We start from the raw sequence: 13,952 nt of genomic DNA, 5'->3' as shown, positions 1-13,952 counted from the left end.
CCTAGGTAATCTCCGGCCCTGGGAGAAGGTCCCTTGTATCTCCCTTGATGGAGGAGGCTTTTACTATTTAAGCTGCCTTTGGGTCTATGGTGAGCGGAGTCTTTGGGCGGGGCTGTTGGGAAGACGTAGTAGCTGCTTGGTCACAGATAGGGAGTCCACACCAACACCTGGTGGATCACACTTCACCATTTAGGAAGCTCTTTGACGTGAATCATGCTGTCTTTGTCCCTCCAGAATCCTGTGAGATTCAAAGGGAGGGACTGTCACTATGGCTCCTGAGGAGTCCGTGGTGATTTTGATTCACAAACGGGGCCCTTGGTTACTTCATTGTGTGGAGCACCTGGCTCCTTTTCTTTTGGTATCTGAAGTCCTTCCTGCTTTTCTGTATTTCTGTATCTCACCCCATTCTTTCTCTCTATTATCCTCTCCCCCCCCTCACGTTTTCTTTTTATCTTTGATTCAGAGCAGAGATAACAATAACTCTACTTGTTCTCATACTAAAATAGCTCACCCGTCAAAGCTGCACCGAGACTGGTGCTGCAGAAATTCTGTGAGTGGAAAGATGGTTCAGATAATTTTCTCTAAGGTTAGCATACTTCATGGTCAGAGTCACTTCTAATTTATACCCCAACCCCGGGAGGTAGGTAGATGGCAAAATGTCTTTACTATTCCTATCTCTTGTTTAGCATCTTTGTAAGTCTATCAGTAGAGCCCTACTAGTTGATGGTGGCCTCGGCCCAAAACAGATCAAAATTAGACCCAATTATAAGCTACCCGATTCACTGGGTTTCCTCTAGGCAACTCTACTGGAATTCCATGTATTAAGTTCTCAGGTTTTCCCAGTTTTCATATTGTGCACATAGGCTAAATTCAGTGAAGCAGGCAGAGCATCTAGGAGGACCAAGTGAGGAACTGTCATAGATTAAAGTCAAGACACAATAAGGGAATAGTCTTAGCCCAGAAGAAAACCATGGTAATCCTAATTCTTTCCAGGTTCTTCCTGGAGGACAGAGGGCAGAGGGGAAATGTTGGCCATGGATTAAGGATGCAAGGTTGAAAAGAACAGAGAAGATACTTTTTTTTTTTCATGGTTCTCAAATGTTAACAGGCAAAACAATGTTTAAATGCAGATTCCTGGGCAGTTTTAGAGTTGCTGATTCAATCCATCTGGGATGAGGCCCAGGAATCTGCATTTATATTGAGCCATAAGTTAAAGATGCAGAGAGTCAGTGTATGGACAAGTTGTTAGGAAACATTGGATGAGGAAAGGGAGAAAGAGAACTGATAGGAAGTGAGGAAATTTTGGTGCAATCATTGCTACCCTCTAAGACAGTGTGGAGCAGTTTCAAGACCCTCTTACCTGGGGCTGCATCTCCATGTGGCCATTGTGTGTGTATGTGTGTGTGTGTGTGTGTGTGTGTGTGTGTCTGTCTGTCTGTCCCAATGGTCACAATAGTCTCCTGTACTCTGACCAGCGCCTCTCCTAAGGGCTTAACCTGGTGGCTTAAATCCTGGTTAAGCCTCAGGCAGCTCCTTTAAGACCTGTCACTCTTCTGATCATCTCTTCCTTCTAGTACAGGAATCCTTCATGAGGGGGAATCTGAAGGAAGTAGGGGTGCAGCTGTGCCCTGAGCCAGTGTTGCTGCAAGAATTTTGGTAAAGAGAAGATTGTGTGGAGGGGTCCTATTTTCCACCTTCATAGCAACTCTAGAATAGACAAGGCTCAGTTACCTTGGACAAGGCTAAGTTGGAACCCACGGTGATATGTCTGGTTTCTGAAGGCTAAGTTGGAACCCACGATGATATGTCTATTATTTGGGTCACAATGACTGGCTAGGGGTGTTGGAATGGTTAAGTGACACTCACTCCGCTTCAGATCTAAGCATGTGCTCAGCAGGGACTTCCTGACATGTTGGTATTTCTCTTTGGTGTTCTGGTCTTGATAACCTGCAGCCAGCAGGATGTAAATGCTACATGTGCACAGAACTTGATGCATAGAACATTTGTGGATCACTGGCAAATGCCGGGCATTGTGATAAAGATGAAAGATGTTTTCTTGCAGATGGCTTGCCTGTTGTCCCTTGAGGACCAACAGTGACATTTCTGTGAACTCAAAGAATATGTCCAGAGAAGTTAACTGGGATAGAGCTGGTCTTCTGGCACTATTCCACCACTTGGCAGAGAACATGGTTAGATGGGTCCAGGGGTGGCTTCTCAGGGTGGATATGACATAGGGAGAAGAGAGGGATAGGGTTTAGGATTGTGGTTCCCAAACTGGGGTGTGGATACCATCAGAGGTTGCCTAAGATGATCCAATGGGAATGGGCAGAGAATACCAAAATACTTATTTACCTGTTTCACTCTTGGTCATTTTACACTGTTCTGTTCTTGTGATGTCTTTTAAAATATAAAAAAAGTCCATTAATGCAATTTATGAATAAAAAAAGAATGTTGAGAATATGTGCTTCGTTATTTTTTTCACTTCGCTGTTGAATGTGTATCATGGAACAATTCCTAGACCGTTTGTTTAGCGTATCATTCAGAGTACGGTTGAAAGGCTGGACCCTCGAGTCCAGCCTGGAAGTGGAAAGAAGCAAAACTATAAGGAGTGAGAGATCTCGGTGGAGGTGGAGGGGCTCAAGGAGACAGAAAGTCAGGTCTAGAGGATTTCCAGGAACAGGGACTGCAGGAGAGTGAGTTGTGATCACAGAGCAAAGGAAAAGTGGCACAACTCCAGGTGATTCCAAAGTGAGGCTGGGGAAGGGGGGATTGAAGGTGAGTGGAAGGAACGTGTGGCTTGTGCAAGTGCCTGAGGCAATGGCAAGATCTAGAATAGAAAAGAAGGTATCAACCTGTGAGGGGAAGATCCAGGCTAGGGATGGGCAAGCAGAAGGCACAAGGAAGAGAAGGGGGATTTGCATGAAGGGCCTGGGAGAAGGGGAGGGTGAGGTGCCTCCTCTGGGGGAAAAGTGGGGTGGGACTGGCTGTGGCCCGTGAGAGCTCTGCTGGAGTAGAAATAGGAAGAGAAAGGACGTTTCTCTCTCCTCCTGTCCCCCACCAAGGTCGAGGGGGTTGCTCACCTTGGGATGAAGGTTCCAGAGGACACTGGGAAAGTCCTTGCAATGAGATGCTGTGGAGCCAGTGCCAGGGAAGATCAGGGCAGATGTGGGAGGCTGTGGGAGGAGAGGGGGTGCCCTTCACCACCTGTCACCCCACAGGTGCACTGTTTCCAGATTGTTTGCTTGGAAGGTTGTGGAATTGATTTTGTGAGCAGAGCCTTTTTTTTTTTTTTTTTTTAAGGAATGTACAAATGTCTTTTCATTCAAAAACACAAAGTAAGTTATCTGTAGGCATGGACAATGACAGCTATAACCTTCATAGACTTTATCAACTGGAACCCATAACTGAAACCCATAACCTTTTCTTTCTCTCTCTTTTTTTTTTTTTTTTGGTTTTGTTTTGTTTTTCCCTCAAGTGATTTCTCAGAGATTATTGGTGAGAAACACGACTCCTGCAACCCGTTCATGAATAGTGATAACGCACTATTTTAAGAATCAGAACACAGCCACCTCCCATGTCACCTCCACCCACTCCGCCCATGCCAGGGTCCTTCTCCTCTTTAGGATCTGCATGACAACTTGTGCGCTGTCTACCGCAGGCGGCAGCCCCGCCCACCTCAGCCAGCTCCAGATGCCTCTCCCACCCTGCCCCAAAACCTCCAGGCTTCACACCCAGGGCTCCTTGGCTTTGCACCGCGTTCTCAGCTGGAGAGCGCCCTTCAGACTTTCATTCCTGGCAAGGTCGTTGCAGGCATTCTGAATGTCTTAACAAATAATTTCTATCTCCATTTTTTTAATAGTTATTCATTGAAATTAGCCTGTGCAAAGAGGGGGTGCCCTGAAACCAAGCCCAGCCTCTTCCTGGAAGAGCTTTCTTCCTCATCAGCGAGAGCCCCACTCAGCGTCTCCTCAGCTCCCTTCCACTAGCTCAGCCTGGCTTGTCCCCCTGGCCTCCAGTGTGCCCGTGCCCTCTGAGACTGTTTTGCAGACTGTCCATTCAGCTCTTCTTCTTTCTATTCACTAGAATCAAGCTTTCCTGAATGTTTTTCAAGTTGAGACTCATCATAGTTCCCTTTCAAGGGCATGGCATCATCTCTGGGCACAATATCTTCTACTTTTTTGAGGCTGAATAGCCTCAAGATTTAGGGTCAACCCCTCTTCTTCAAACACCTGCAGAAAGTATTTCAAAATGAGTGAGTTTCAGGGCATAGTTTTTCTTTCTTCTACCAAATGTATTCATAATACATTATGCAGGTGTTTTGATGAGAATCCAGAAACATCTTGAGATACTGTATTTCTTTGAAATGTGAGAATTTAACATCATTGCTATTCCAGGACAAGACTTGTGTAGAGAGATTTTTATTACTTTAATTTGCATTATTTCATTTACTTCTCAGAACTTTGACAATTAGCAACAGCTAGAGCTTGCAGATGAGATAACAGAACCCACAGGAAACTCGCCTAAATGAACACCTTTAGTAGTTGGTGGAGCCCGGACCAGAAAGAAGCTAGGTCTTGACTTTATGTCCAGTATTCTCTCTTATATATCATTCTACCTTTCAGGATCGAGGGCAGATTAGACAGTAAGATAGTTCCAGATCAAGCATGTGATGGGTTAGAACTAGAAGGGACCTTGTGCTTTATCTAACCCAGCCCCCACCTTCTTACACATTCAGTAGATGTATCTAATTAGGAGAAATACAAACCATAGGATTGAATACCTATAAATATTATCCCTGGAAAGAAAAGTACCATTTGGTAAATGCACAAAAAATATGGAAAAATTTGCACGTTCTCTTTGTGAAGGGGCCCTGCTAGTCTTCCTTGTATTGTTCCAATTTTAGTGTACATGCTGCTAAGCAAGCTCCAGAATATTTTAACATGAACCTATTATAATGGAAAATATGAAAGTGTGTCACATAGTAAAGGTAAGTACTGTTTTTGGAAATGTTTGTGTTAGTTACATGTATGTACCTGTGGTGGGTCACGTGGATTATATTAACAACTCTCAGGAAGTCACTGACATAGTAGCAAAAGCACTGGAAAGTGAGTTAAATACTGTACTTAAATTCTGGTCTTTGCTCTGCCTACAACCACCTGCATGAACTTGGCTAAGGAACTTAACCCCTCAGGGCCTCCATTTCCTTATCTTTCAAATGAGTAAGTTAGACAAGATTATCTTTAGGATCCCTTCCTCTATGATTCTATCATTCCTGTGGCTCGTTCACAACATCAGTGAAACACAAAAGCTTTCCAAATGGGGAGATGGGTGGGGAGAGGTGGCAGAACAGAGACAAGCAGGTGCCAGGTGCAGTCACATGACTTTGCCCATAGCAGCTGCTGTCCTCGTGTCTGCACCTGCTGCTAGTCCCCATGTTGGTGTCACCCCAAGATGCTGCTGCCATGTGGGTGTGAAGGATGACATGCTTAGATCCAAGTTGGAGCCTGTGGACAGCAGTGGAGGTGAGGACTGCCAACCACATGCACCTGGCGCCACGCTTGGCACTGTTAGATGCTCAGAAGCCATTCTTAATGACAAGCATGATAAATATCCAGGGGGAAGCGAAGAAAAAGCAACTTAAATAGAACAAGTTGAAACTTAAGGAGTTGTGTTCCCTCCACAGTCTAAGTAGTCCTGGAGTAATAAACACCTTCCTGGTTGGGAGTGGGGAGACAGCAATTTCAGAATACATGCTACATGAAATTCTTAGCACAACACCTTTTGCAGATTAGCACTTAGTTTCCTGTAAAGAACAGGGACCTGTTATCACTTTTTGCTCATATATTGGATAAGATGCAAAGTTAATTTCATGGTAGAGAAATACCCAAGAGGTTGCTTGTTTTCTGTTAATATAGAAGACATTACTGACACTAGTACATAGAAGATTATAGGTGTGTGTGTGCACACACACACACACACACATGCGCACATTTACAGAGGAGCTGAGAAATGCATAAATTATTTATTGATTCTGGGACAGCATACAACATGACAAGAAATGAGATATATTTGTGTGATATGCTTGCATATGGAGAAATTGAAGGAATGTTTTTATTTCTCAGGTGGCAACATAATGCCAGAAAACATTCTGCCTTTGAAGAACAAAAGTACAAAGATGTTCCAACAATTGAAGGTTATAGTTTTGCAAAATTGCTTATTATTCATTGCATTTGGAAACAGGGCATGGAGAAAATCATCTTTCCCTTGCCTCGATCTCTTTAGGATGCTTCATTTTAATGTCACCCGCTAGGTAAGACTTAATAAGATGTGTGTGTTGGCCTGCAAAAAGACGGGGTTGACAAGAGCCTTATGTACATGAAACAGATCAAAAGTGGGCTTGGTTGTTGTTGAATACTGTCTACTTTTAAAGAAATAAATTAATAATTTAAATCATCTGAGTACTCACACTCAGCTGACAGTTGCCTGGCTGCAGCTCAGGTGTATTATGGGTAGAGGCACACAAAGGTCCCCACCTGGCCTGCAGCAGGGTCTCCTCCAGACTTCATGCAGCTAGACTGAAGGAGGAGCCTGTTGGTGAGGTTCCAGCATGACCTGGGCCATGCAGGAAGCAGTGCTGGACAGAGTGGGGAGGAGAAACCCTTGCCTGCCTCTCCTTCTGTGTAGGCCTCGGGGAGACTTCAGAGGTGAATGCCTTCCTGGTCAGGACCCACCCTGGCTGAACGAAACCCCTGAGTCTCTTGTGGGAAGTGGATGTAGCAACGTCTTCATTTACTTGGTTTACTTTCCAAAGACAAAAACAAGACAAAACTAAAAAAGTTAACTCCCAACAAAGTCCCAACAATAGGAAAAAAAAAAAAAGTCCCCAGCCTATGTTAACCAAGTGGCTGTTATTTTTGGCTGTGGGCTGGGCCGGTGAGATGCTCTCTGGCCGTCTGTCACTGTGTACAGCAGTCTGACTGGAATTTTTGTGAGTCGGGAAAGGGATGGCTATATTTGGCATCTAGAAGGGAAGTCACTGAGATAGAGAGGCAGCTTTGGGTCACAGGGTCTCAGCCAACAGGAGGGGAAGCAACTACCCCATTTCCAGTTAAGGAAGTGGATGGGACAGCCCAGCTAAAACCCTTGGCAGGAGCTAGGTGCACACACTAGAAGGCTGTTACCAGAGGAGCTAGTTCCAGTCCTGTGTTACAGGCTGCCTCTGGCTGACTGTGCCCAGAAGGCTAGCTGCAGTGCCTGGGAGACGGGGTTGTCACAGTGTTCTCCTTTGTGTAGCCCACAGTACTTGATCGGGGCTTCTCCTGGCGGTGTATTCATGGACGCTTCCATAACCTTGTTTATGAGTTAGAATTCTCATGCCCTGTTTGCTACTAGATGGTTGACCTCTGTGACCCTTGAAGCTTCCACACACAAGGACATTGTAAAAATCACACATGGACTAAGTTGCCCTCCCTGTTGGAGCTCTGGGCTACGGATGTATATAATAAATTCTTCAGTGGTGTTATAAAAAGAATGACACTCAAGTCATGATAGAAAAACAAGATTATTGTTTATGAATATACCACTAAAATATGCATTTTGTAAGGCTCATTGATTTATTTCCAGTTCGAGAAACCACATTGACATACAAAATGGTTCATTAGATATTCATTATACCTCCTTAGCTGCTTTTATTAGAAGTGCCCGCGGTGCCAATGGCCAGGGTGATGTTTCCAGGGGCTGAATCAATGCTTGAAGCTCATCAATTTCTTATAGGCAGTTTTGGTTTAAGGTATCTTGATGATTTTATAGAAATGTTTTACCCCATTAAAAAGCTATAACTTAAACTGTGGCGCAGGGCAGGCACATATTAGATGATAAATGGCTTTGTGTAAGAGATTTCAAATTTGTCAAATCTGCATTAAAGAACTATATTTGAAATTGGTTAGAAGGTTGGGTGAGTTCTCCAGGTGAAAATGACATTTGTTTTATGGATCCCTCTGAAACAATTCCCCCAGAGTTTTCATTTGAATAAATCACATCCAAGTTCAGCATTCCAGCACAGTAGAGTTGCCTCTGCTGCTTTTGTTTCCTCTTTTCTGGGGAAAGGGTCAATTTTCTCATTTGTAAAGGGATGAGATGGTCTGGAGGTGGGAATATGGACATTCACTCATTCATTCATTCATTCATTCACCTATCCCTTTTGAGAAGGTGAAAGCATTTACTGGCATTAAAGGAACTGGAACACATAAAACCTGACCCTGGTTCTCCTGCATAGGACATCCTACAGGGAGAAAGACAAGAAACAGAGTTTTCATGAGTCAAGGAGTGTTTCAGAGGCAGCCGAGGAGAGCGCTGTGGCGGTGAGTGGCTGTGCATGGGTGACAGCCGTCTTCTCTGAAAAGGGTCAGTTCAGCTGAGGAGAAGGCACCTGAGAGAACAGGTGGAGGAAGAGACTGCAGGAAGCGGGAGGCCAGGGCAAGTGGAGGTGTGCTGTGGGCCTGAGGAGAAAGCCCAGAGTCTTCCCTGGGGTGGGCCTTCCCCCCCAACCTCTGCTGGAACTGTGAAACTCTGCTTCAAGAAGATGCCAGAAGCCAAGGAGTTGTGGGAAGAGTGCAATGGGAGGCAGTGAGAAGGTCAGGGACGCTGGAGTAGGGGTAGACATGTTCAGACGGGTGAGGCTGCACTGCAGTGACCAGTGAGGTCCACATCCAGCGGCTTCACCAAGCCTCTCCTGCCAGTGCTGAGGTCAGATGCAGCCCTTGTGGACCAGTTCCAAGGAGGGATACAGATTTCTTGGCAGCCTGTGCCTCCATCATCTCAAGGTCCTTCGTGTCCCTTGCTCATGCACTGGCGGGGGGAGGGGGGAGGAAGCGCAGAGGGTGTGGAATGTTAGGGTGACCTCTTGTCAAGATTCCAGCTGCAGGACCGAAACCTGACTGTGGGGGTGCTGTGAACTCGGTCCTCCTGGGTGTTGAGGAAGGAGTTGCTGAGTGATGGTGACCAACCAGTCTGTGCCACAGGAGAGATGGTAGAAAAAGAGGAGATTCTACTACTCTCCCTCCAAAACTTGACCACCCCCACAGGTTCCATCTTGGCCAGGCATGGAGGAAGGAGCTGGGAAAAGAAGGGAATGTCCTCACCATGATGACTTTCACATCCCCCTCCAACCCCAAGACAACACACAGGGAGGAAAGAGAGGAAACAAGACATAATTTCAGCCCTGGATGGGAGCTCATCACGTGATCCTTCATTTTAGCATGAAGCCAAGTCATTTTTGCTGCTGGAAAAATGCCCATCCGAGACTCCTGACTCCTAACTCCCACTGCCCACCTTTCAAGTGTTCCTTCTGGGATTTAGCCCATGTCCTACCTGACTCCACTTCTCATACCTCACATCAGTACTCCAACCAGGCCAAGTTTCTGGGGTTTCCCACCTGGAGAGAATGGCCTCCATTCCCCATGTTTTCCACATTCTCTTCCTACAGTGACTGGTCCCTCATCTCCATACAAATCTTCTGGGTTCTTCTTATCTCTATGGAAGCTTCCTGCATTTTCTTTGTTTTCTTTTCCTTTCTCCCCTCCTGTCCCCTCCCCTCCCCTCCCTGCCTCCTTCTCCTCCTCCTCCTCCTCCTCCTCCTTCTTCTTCCTCTCTCTCTCTCTTCCTCCCTCCCTCCCTCCTTCCCCCGCCCTCTTTTTCTTTCTTTCTTTCTGGTACTGGAGATTGAACTCAGGGGCACTCAACTACTGAATCACATCCCCAGCCTTTTTTTTTTTTGTATTTTATTTAGAGACAGGGTTGCTTAGTGCCTTGCTAAGTTGCTCAGGTTGGCTTTGACTCGTGATCCTCCTGCCTCAGCCTCCTGAGCCACTGGGATTACAGCTGTGTACCACTATGCCCAGCTCCTTCCTGCCTTTTCTGACCTCAGCTCTGGAGGGTTATGGGAATCCTTCCTCACTGAGTGGTTCTCCCACTTAGCCTTCAAACCCGCTCAGGTGAGTTCCTGTGTCTCATCCTGAAGAGACTTCTCACACAGATCTATAGCTTTTTGAATTGCTCCCAACTATTAGAACAATTTTGATAAGGAGATTAAGTTTCAAGTTTATTGCAAAACTTCAATCTCACTTCCAAATCACAGTTGCTCACCTTAGCTGAAGCTCAGGATTGTGCACAGTTGGGAAGGAGGGAGTAGTTTGCTGTTTGATCTTCCCTCTATCTCATCTCTCTCTAGCTCTTCCAAGGTCCAAATGGGTATTGGTGAGATAAGAGCAAGAGAGGCAAAAAATATCTCACATCAGGACTCCCACTTGGCTACTGTTGATAGACACACAATGCCTTCATTTTGATGGGGTCATCAGTTCTCTCCTGGGGCAAGTTTTTGGGTATTTTGGAGGACCTCCTCTGCCTATTACATAAACTTCAGCCCCTCTCCCTCTTACTCTGCTCTTCTTCCTATTCTCAGTGCTGGCATGTTCCTTTCTGTCTCAGAACCTTTGTTCCCTCTGCCTGGGGTCCTCTCTCCCTAACTCTCTTTCTAGCTATATCTTAAATCAGCTCAGGCACAAATGCCTTTGAGAATCCTAACCTAAATGTTCAGCCCAGGGCAGGCCTTAATCATGCACTCTCCTAGCCCCTGCAGTGAGGATATTAATTGAGTAAATAGTTATTTAACATCTATCTTCCCAACTTAAATCTAAGTTCTATGAGGGCTTGATATATAAATATTTGTAGAAAGACAGAATAAATGGATTTTCCCAATAAACTCATGAGCACTTTGACATGCCAAGCAGATGGTAGGTATTCAATAATTATTTGTGGAACCGACAGGAAATTGAAGGCAGGAGCCATGACTATTGATCTCTGGATTCGCTATGGGACTTAGCACATAGTAGTACATAGGTATTCAACAAATACCTGGTACTTGAGTGTTTTTGACCCCTCTCATCAGAGTTAAACCAAAAAATGGGGATTTGGCTGCAATGTAGTCCTGACCTTCACTTTATGGCTGTTCCTCAGTGTCAGCAGAAGTGTTACTGCTATCTTTGCAAATATTTATGCCAGCCAGGACAGGGTACTGCCTTTAATCAGCTGAGTTGATATTCCATAGCCCAGGAGGAGCATGAATGTATGAAGGGATGTGGATAATGTTATCATACATCCAAAGAATGACAATTTTAACTATTTGTCCCTTTGTTCCCATTAGTACACTTGTACGTCTATCAGCTCAACCAATCCAATTCTTGGTTCCCTAAACAGGGTCACCATATGTGCCTTCAACCTGACTTGTATGGAGACTTGTTTTATTAGTCACAATTAGTTGCAGGTGCAAAGACTGAGGGCACAACTAACTGTGTCTGGAATCACCTCCTCACATATGCAATTAAACACTTGCACACTCAGAATTAGGTTCAAGTGGCTAATTGCACCCGGAAGTAGGTAATTGCAGGTGCAATTAGCTGCAAGTGCAATTTTTCACCCGAGACTAATTGCTCCCAAAGTAAGGAGATAGGGATTGGAAATTCAGCACTGAATGTATGTGTGGTTATTGCAACCACCTGTGATTTTAATAGACCTCCCTCTCCTGATTTCCAGTGTGGTGGCCTCCCTTTGGTCTTTAGGAAGAGTTGGGTTGCTTAACTCCTTCTGTGTATTTGTTCTATGGCATTTTCTTCTCCAGTTGGGTCTTCTTTTCCTTACTGAGACCCTCTTTCTTCAGAATTTGTTTCTTTTCTTTCTTCTGGAACCCCTGGCTATGTTCAAGGACACGTGCCCCTTTTCTGTTTAACTGTACATAAAACTCCTTATACTCTAAGTGAGAAAAGGTCAATGACTTGAACAGCTTGGTGGGTGGTAACTTCCAATTAGGTTTTGAACACAGTTCCTTGGGAAGTACCATTTGAACATGACAGATGAAAAGCTCTTCCCCACCCTTGGGGAGGAGGAGGTGGATCACTCCATCAAAACCCTGGAAACTTGTCTTCATGAATGGGCAGATTCCACTAGACACATTTTTTTTCCTACTAGTTTTTCTGATATCAGTAAGCGTCCAATCAGGAAGACACACACATATGATGATTATGAAATTAAAGCATCATTGGAAAAATAGGATGAGTCTTGGTTTAAACTTTATACAGTGAAACTAACCCAGGAAACCAAAACTGTTAATACTACTCCAAAGAATCTTTCGATCACATAAACATTATTAAGATGAGGAGTGGATCATGATAGTTACTTTAGCAGGGAGAATTTAATAAAGGGAATTAATTAAACCAACATTAGCAGTTCAAAAAGGCTAAAAACGGAATCCTGAGGTACTTCAGAGATAGCTACTGTGGAAGCAGGTATGGCCCCATGGGCTGAAGAGGCAAAGGCAAAAGGCTGGGGTTGTTAGACACCGGCTACTTCCAGGAGGGTCCAGCACAGCAGAACACAGACGTCTGGGGCAGTTGCCTCTGCAGCGTGGAGGAGGGATCACACAGAGCTGGGACCCAGAATTTGAAGGAGGGGCACTTTCAGAGTTTGAAGAAAAGACCCTGCAGGGCTGGGAACTGAGCCTAGAGGAGGCTGCCACCCAGCTGGTACTGCACTGCGGGCTCCCCTTTACAAAGAGCAAAACATGCCACAGGGTGTGTCCTAGATCCTGGGTCTGGTAGCCCTGGGTTGAATCAAACCAGGACAGAGCATGTTTTGACAGGAGAAGGGGAAGTGATGGCTGTAGGAAAGAAAAGGGCATGAAGTTAGTGAATCGGAGCCTTTGCAGGTGTGTGCTTTTGTGTGCATCTCCTTTTCTCCATGTCCAGAGTTTCCCTTTGTATGATTGATGGATTTTATCATAATGAAAATGTGTGTGTGTGTGTGTGTGTGTGTGTGTGTGTGTGTAAAGAGAGAGAGGGGGAATCTATCACAGCGAGCGCAAGCTGGTGGTGGTCTTAGCAGGTGTCCACGGCCAGCAGATTTCATTTCCTTATGGCTCACCTGGCTGGTTAAAATCCTCTTTCCTCTCCTGCTGCGAGAGCTCAGGGCCGCCTGAAGCCAACCTCCTGACTTCAGCAGAGTGCTGACTCCTCCATGTCCCTGCTTAGTCATTCAGAGGTGGGACAGGATCCCACTTGCTAAGCTGGTGGCAGCCTCAGCTGAATGCCAATCTGATGGGGCAGTCGATTCCTTTGAACTCCTTCTGGCGATGGAATCTGCCATTATCCAGGCTCTGTGGTGTGCGAGGACGAGTGACAAAGCCCCATGATGACAAGCAGAGATGACAGGAGAGCCGGGCGGCCGGCCTTTGACTTGGCCAGGGCACCTGGCGACGCTGCATCGCCCCAGACAGACTCTCTTGCTGCAGGCTCCGGCTGTGGGCTGTGAAGGTCACTCGGCACTTGCTGCCCACAGGAAGGCGGTGTTTACTCCGCCGCAGAGCCAGGCCCCTTAATGGATTGCTCTGGCTGAGCATTTCCCCTTGGCAAGGGGAGCAAATTTTCCTTTGCCCTTATCACCCTGCTTGGTTGCATTTTAGGTCTCAGGAGAGGGTACATAAATATTAGGGGAAGTTGGGTCACCTACCAGTGGTTTAGAATAAGAAAAACTTTTTTCTTTTCTTCTCAGGAAAATGGATAAAAGGGCATGATGGGAAAAGCTGGAAATTGAGGAAAGAAAAAAAGGACTTTAAAAATTCTGACTAGCCCATAATAGTCATGAGTAGTGTTTAAAGGTATTTCCCTACACCTCCCCTGGGTATAGTGCATCTACTCATTCATTCATCCCATAAATATTAGTTGAGTGCCTACTGTTGCCAGGGGGCTAGCTGAGACTCTGAATAAGAAAGATAAAAGTCTGGCTCCTTAGGGAGCATACAGTCTTGGCTGGGTTGGGAGGGGTGTCAAATATCTTGTACATTCGATTTCTTGTCCTGTTGCCACTCATCAGTCTACCTCATGAGGGCCTCTTGTCACCCTATC

General features: G+C 45.5%; 2 long non-coding RNA genes and 1 pseudogene across 2 annotated transcripts in view; 1 reads left to right on the top strand and 2 right to left on the bottom strand.

Annotated features, from left to right (window-relative positions):
- LOC110597590 (uncharacterized) overlaps positions 1-13,952 on the top strand; it is a 149,266-nt gene that overhangs the window by 21,788 nt on the left and 113,526 nt on the right. The gene's annotated exons all lie outside the window — the stretch shown is intronic.
- On the bottom strand, positions 4,829-4,922 carry LOC120885961 (U6 spliceosomal RNA; annotated as a pseudogene).
- LOC144365164 (uncharacterized) lies at positions 6,004-13,356 on the bottom strand. The gene is made up of 2 exons (XR_013423413.1): positions 12,973-13,356; positions 6,004-9,114 (listed from the first exon to the last, which is right to left on the bottom strand). It is a non-coding gene; the product is annotated as an uncharacterized LOC144365164 (long non-coding RNA).

The sequence above is a fragment of the Ictidomys tridecemlineatus genome, chromosome 1 (assembly GCF_052094955.1).
Source record: "Ictidomys tridecemlineatus isolate mIctTri1 chromosome 1, mIctTri1.hap1, whole genome shotgun sequence".
Taxonomy (NCBI): domain Eukaryota; kingdom Metazoa; phylum Chordata; class Mammalia; order Rodentia; family Sciuridae; genus Ictidomys; species Ictidomys tridecemlineatus.
Note: the sequence above shows the minus strand (reverse complement) of the source record. Positions and strands in the feature narration are given on the sequence as shown.